This window comes from Meleagris gallopavo, chromosome 1 (assembly GCF_000146605.3).
Source record: "Meleagris gallopavo isolate NT-WF06-2002-E0010 breed Aviagen turkey brand Nicholas breeding stock chromosome 1, Turkey_5.1, whole genome shotgun sequence".
Taxonomy (NCBI): domain Eukaryota; kingdom Metazoa; phylum Chordata; class Aves; order Galliformes; family Phasianidae; genus Meleagris; species Meleagris gallopavo.
This window is the reverse complement of record NC_015011.2, coordinates 130645172-130651341: the sequence shown is the minus strand read 5'-3', so window position 1 is coordinate 130651341 and position 6170 is coordinate 130645172.

Genomic DNA, 6170 nt, shown 5'->3' with positions numbered 1-6170 from the left:
CATTTTGTACTGCCATCTGAGGACAAACTAACAGACCTTTTTGATCCAAAACTAGTTGTGCAGTCAAATGAAGTTAGGAGTTGTAACATGTATGATATATTCTTAAGGACAACATCCAAGTTGGATATCAAGGTAAATTTCATTATGTAGCTATTCTTTATGTTATTGAAGGAATGAGAATCCATCCCTGCCTGTTTTGGTATTTCAGTTAAAGGTTTCTAAAGTCAATCCTTTAATTTATGAACAGAAGTTACATAACAGTACATGATGTATATTAGAACTAGAAAAAGGTGAAATGATTTAGGATAGCACAGGAACCTGATTTTTCAAGAACCACGAGCTATGAAAAGAAGTCTCAGGCATACCAGCTCTGTAGTTCAGGAAAAACTGCTGGGTCTTGAACCTCACTTACCTTGTATCTGTTTAAAGAACAGTGTGCTACTACAGGGGCCACAGAATGGTATAATCAGTGGACTTCTCTCAGTTGCAGTGTCCTCACTTCTCTTCCTCTTTGGACAGATAGTATTTTCCCTGAACTGTAATGCTTTCTAAAATTGCAGGAGCAACTTACAATTATAAAACTCAGGCAAGAGCTTCCCAATCCCACAATACTATATTGCATTATACATTGTATGATTGTCACTCAAAACAGAAAAAATTACTTCCAGATGCACCTTGTATTTTAGTTGCAGGTCAGCAGGCTTGAATTGTGGTAAACTTGTCACCTTAAAATCATTTGCAAAATTTAATGTACACTACGTCCACCCATAGTGTAAACAAGCTGGAAATGATAAGCAGTTTGTAATATTTCACTGAACAACAAATATTAAGAAATAAATATTTTCTTGGAATGTTAGGAGAATACACGATCTATGTTTTCCATCTTAATTTCAGCTTCTGATGAGATGAATCAAACATTCACATCCCAGCTGCTTCTGAATGTTCTAAGTGGAATTTCTTGGAGCAGCATGAGCAGGTGGTGTTCCTACACAGCTCCAAATAAAGTTTATACGTGCTGGGGATGCTGGCTGCCTTACATACAAACATGGATTCAGATGACTGTATTTTCCTTAATGCGCGTATTTGGTCATCTTAGCATGAGGCTGAATGGCCTTCCCAGAGACAAAGCAACAAGTATAGAGATGTTGCCTGATGCCCTTCATTTTGCTAACCTGAAGGCCACAGTTTTCTGTGTCTGAACCATAGCTGTATGCATGCTAAAGAGTGGACTGTTTTATGCATTTTGCATGCTTTCTGTACTGTGGTGAAAAGAGTGGGGTATACAATGCAGGCCAGAAATTTATGGAAGCTGTCTGAGGCCACCAGGCCTGCTGGGTTACACTGAAAAGCATGCCGTGTGGGGCTGCAGAGGAATAAGCTAGGTTAGACACAGCTCAAACCTGGCTTCTGTGCAGAGGCAAAATGCTAATGTGCCCTAGCTGATAGACCAATCCCATGTATCCCTAGCTGGAAATTGCTTTGTGTGCTTTTTATTGGAGCCCAAGTTAAAATTGACTGGCATGAAGTGCAGAGAATAGGGATTCCACATTGAAGAGACACATCCAATAAAAGTGCTCACAAAGACTTCACCTTTAGCAAGATAACCTATTCTTTGCCCTTCCTAAGCTCCTCTTTGAGAACCCAATCTCCTGTAAGTAGAGATACACAGCTACTTAAATACCTGCTCTGAACTGCACCTTAGAGGACACTGTGGTTTCTGACTGTAGGAGAATTTATGCAGCTCAGTTTCGCAAGGTTCGAGTCAACTTTTGTGACTATCCATCCTGTGTGCTCCATATTGACTTGGATTTTCATCTTATTTTAACCAACTCAACAGCAGAGCACAGATTTGTCATGCTGTTGTAGGCAATTTTGGTTTTCTCAAGTCTGTTATTTCAAGACTGTTTAAGACTCCACCAGATGGCTACCATCCATGCCAACACTCAAGGGAGCACAAAAGGACATAAGAAAGCTAACTGTTGGCCCTTATATCTACCAAAAGCACAGCATTCTTCTGTGCTGAGGACGCAGATTGAATCAACAGGAAAAATTTCACTTTGAGCTTGAAGTCTCAGTCTGGAGGAATTTTGTTCTGGCTAGTTGTATCACTGTCCACTCCCTCTGCTTTATAAAAGTGACGTAAAAAAAAAAAGTTAAATTCAGTCAAATGTGTGGCTTCTAATCCACAGTGTGAAATATCTAAACTAATGTATATTTTAACATGGCAAGTTGCTTCGTGGTCCATGTGGATAAAGTGTCAACACTTCATTCCTGACTTAAAAAACGTTATTGGACTGCCAGAACCCAAAGCAGGAGGGTTCTTCTCCTTCTTCTCCAGTAGTCTCTTGTTCTGCCTTTTAGTGTGTTTTTCAGAGCTACTGTTTGACAGTGGGGCTAGACGATTCATAACCTAAAGAAACAGAACCAAATAGTTGTTTTGAGTGGTTATAGCTAAGATGTCCCATCACAGTTATATTGCCCAGATTAATGTGTACTTGCTCATCAATGCTGAATATGTTCAGGGAATGCAAAATAGTTCTAATAACAGTGAGCCTTAAAAAAGTTCATATGCACAAATTACCTTCTACTTTACATTAATAAGACATTATTTTTCACGTTTTGTTTTAATGCCACAGCCCCGTCTAGTCTCTGATTTAGCTCTCATTGTGCTAAACTTTCTTAGATGGCATCTGTTGAGAGATCTCTAAGACTGTTAAAAGACAGTTTATGTCTAAGTTTCTTACCTCAGTAGATTTGAGCCCGGCTTAGAATGTTTGAAAATATGAGCAATGTGAGTATTCTTAGAGGGAGAAATGGTTAATAATAAATTTAGAAATATTTGAAAAGAACCTCTGAGAACGATGAACTATACTAAAGACTGAAATAAGATGGGGGAACTATATTCTGGAGATATGTAATTAGAATGAGTGTATGATAACTTAAATATTAAAAACTCAAAATATACACTCGAGTCCTCAGTGGAGGCACGTGGACAACTGAGGAAAAACACAAGATACCTAAGTTATAGATTTCTTAAAGTTTTCCTAATTCTCATAGAAGGACAATGGAAAAAAAATATTCTAGCTTGTTTACAAAAACAGGGTAATTAGATAAAAGAGTATATTTGCTCTCCACAGTTACCTAAAAGAAAATTGTAGCAAGCTGGGAGTCGGCCTCCTCTTCCACACAACTGGTGATAGGACAAAAGGGAATGGCCTCAGGTTGTGCCAATGGAGATTCAGGTTGGATGTTAGGAAAAACTTCTTCTCCAAAAGAATGGTTTAGGTGGCAGAATGGACTGCCCATGGAAGTGGTTGAGTAACCATCTCTACTTCAGTGTTCAAGAAACGTATTAATGATGTACTAAGGGACATGGTATAGTGGGGAAATATTGCTGGTAGGTGGTCAGTTGGACTGCATGATCTTGGAGGTCTTTTCCAACCTTGGTGATTCTATGATTCTATATAAAAGACTATATTTTATACATAATTCATCAAGTGTGTATATGTGTCCATCTATTCACATATCTCTCCAAGAGGGTACTCAAAACCACAAGTACATTGAAAAAACATTATTCCCTTCAAAGCACCATGATTATTTTATTAAAAGTGAAAGTTAATGGGACCTGATTATAAAATGGTCCTTTTTCTCTAATGAGAGGTAACAGCTTTCAGGAATGGATATCTGTAGATGCTAGCTTGTCCTGCTTTTTATCAGAAGGCTTTGAAACATTCGAGGTTAGGCTTCTATCTCCTGATCTGCAGTCTTCAGCCAAGGTTTTCACTATGTGAAATCACTTGATTTCTGCCATTTGAGGATACAACCAATCTGACTAAATGAGCTTTATACACAGAGAAACCTAACCCCTACGTTTTCATAGGAGATTTGTTCTAAGACCTAATCAAATTCTATCAGACTAGCTCCTCGGGAGTCGACAACTGCAATAAGAAAGAGTATCTGTTGCAACCTTTTACTCCTTTTTTTTATTTCCCAGGATAGGAAGGGACTTGAACTTTTAAGTTTATTCTGTGTAAAACAATAAAATGCAATGTTAAAATATGTTTGCAGCCTCTCTGACCAGAGGAATTGAAAAAACTGTTGGGATTGTCTTTACTGACTATGCACTGAATGTCAAGACTGACTGGAACAGATGCCTTAAGGCAGTTAAACCAGCTCATATCAAAAACATGAATAACTTATGATACAGGATTAAAAAAAAACTATTCAAGATATTCCAGATAAACAGATGTGTCACAGAAATAATCAAATTCTTCTCTACGATTCTACACAAAATACTTTGTTAAAAAAGATTGTTTTTTTTAACATGGACATACATCCTCCACTGTGTTTTGCTGGTAACGAGCAAATTAAACATGACTATAAAGGTCTACTCTATTTTCTTTTTTCATCAGAAACTAGAAATATTTTCTTTCACTAGTGTCTAGAAGATCCAAAACACCTCTCTGCAGTCAGCATTCAGGAGACACGCAACATATGGTTGCAGAAAACTGGCAACTGAACAGTTTCACATTCTCCAAGTAGGCATTTATTGAAAATGCTCAGAGGACTATCAACACAGCAAATACTCCTTTCTGTTGATGTACTTTTTTACTGTAGTGACCTAAATAATCTTCTGATAATGAAGGCATTTTAGTCACATACCTTATTTATTCAAAATTAAGTGTTCAGTAAGTTTTGTTTAAATTACTGCATATAATAGGAAAACTGAAGAAGATACATGTATCAGTAAGCACGAATGCTGTCTTTTTATTTTTCAAATCATTTCTGTATGTTCCATTCCCATGACACAGTACATTTTTGCCTTCACTTCAGTCTACTCTTGAGGTCATTCTAGGTGTCCATTTCTTACTAAAACATGCACAGAAAAAAATAAATATATATTATTTCTTGCTTCATAAATTGAACTTTTAAAAGTATTTTTATGGAAAAAAACACAAAGCAAAAATTAAACAGAGCATTAGCCACATACGTTACTGCCTGAATTTACCAGTTTCTGACTGCTTCTTCACCAGTAAACAAAGTAGAATTTAGTAGAAAGTAGACATTAAGTCTTTTTACTCCTTCCCACTAATTTCTCCTGAGTTTGTTACCTACGTTGTTTCAAATATGGCTTTTCACTACTGGACTAGAACACATAACTCCCCTGATCCCTTTTTTCTTATGCGTGCGTGTGTGCAACTTTGTTCCAATAAAACAGAAAGACATACCCTAAAACAAGGTGGGAATATGAGAAGTGCCTGTATGGACTTTCTATCCATGTCCTAGGCGTAAGGCTAAGTAGTCATTCAGACAAAATATGACAAAAATCAGAGTACCCTTTCACTGAAGTAAATAGATTCTAACATCTATGATCTTATGTATGAGAGCACTACTGGAATGAGTTCAAGAGAAAATTAGTAATGAAAAATACTCTGTTTCTGTAGATTCAAGATCTTCAAAACAGGGCTGTCTTCAGCCTCCCAGCAGAGACACTGAAACTGACTTCAGAAAGACACCTCTCAGTATTTTTATTTATTTATTTATTTATTTTTTTTGCTTTTTTTTAAGTTATTTTCCTTCCATCTTCACTGTTCAGGGAGAAGAAAAGGCAGATTTTCTGCTAAAAGTTCTGTGTAGTTTTGTGGATAAATTTACTAATGTTGCATAGAAGGGCAACAATAAAGGTGTACTATCATGAACAATCTCCTCTGTAATCATGGGGCAGGGGCAGAAAAGAATGTCCATGAAAGGAAAAGAGAGAAAAAATATACTGCTATAGTGTGCTAACAGATCTCTCATAATGAGCATTACATTACATTGCTTTAGAAACTAAGGCAAAAAATGAGTACACATCACAAAAAAACCTATAAAGAAATAACATTAGAAAGCTGGAAATTTTCAGTTCAGTTCACTTCTGGTGCGATCTATTTTGAGCCTACTGATATTCAACATTTTCATTAATGTCTGGAATTATTACTTAAAAATTACCAAATGACACAAAAAATATCATGTTGTATGGTAGGTGTATGATAATGCAAATATCATAGAATCATAGAATCATAGAATCATAGAATGGCCTGGGTTGAAAATGACCATAATGATCATCTAGTTTCAACCCCAATGACATGAGCAGGGTCGCCAGCCAGCAGACCAGGCTGCCCAGAGCCACA